Consider the following 272-nt stretch of genomic DNA (forward strand, 5'->3'; position numbering starts at 1 on the left):
AATCCAGCCCCCAGCCAGCAGCAACAAGTCAAGTTCAGGGAAGCTGCTCTTTGGGGTCGCTCCAAAACCAGTTGCGCCTGGAGTGATGTTTCAGCCAATGTCAGGGCAAGGTAACAGTCCTTGGCCGGCGTCCAGCCCCTTTGTAATGCATATGAGCCCGGGAGACCCGTCCTTAAAAGTTGAAGACTGGGAGCCAGGAAGTTGGCTGCGCGCTCGCTGCTCGCTGGTGTCTGGCCTGGGGGGATCGGGAGACCCAGGGCTCCGGCAGCGCC

Source organism: Myotis brandtii, unplaced genomic scaffold (genome assembly GCF_000412655.1).
Source record: "Myotis brandtii unplaced genomic scaffold, ASM41265v1 scaffold847, whole genome shotgun sequence".
NCBI classification, from domain to species: Eukaryota; Metazoa; Chordata; class Mammalia; order Chiroptera; family Vespertilionidae; genus Myotis; species Myotis brandtii.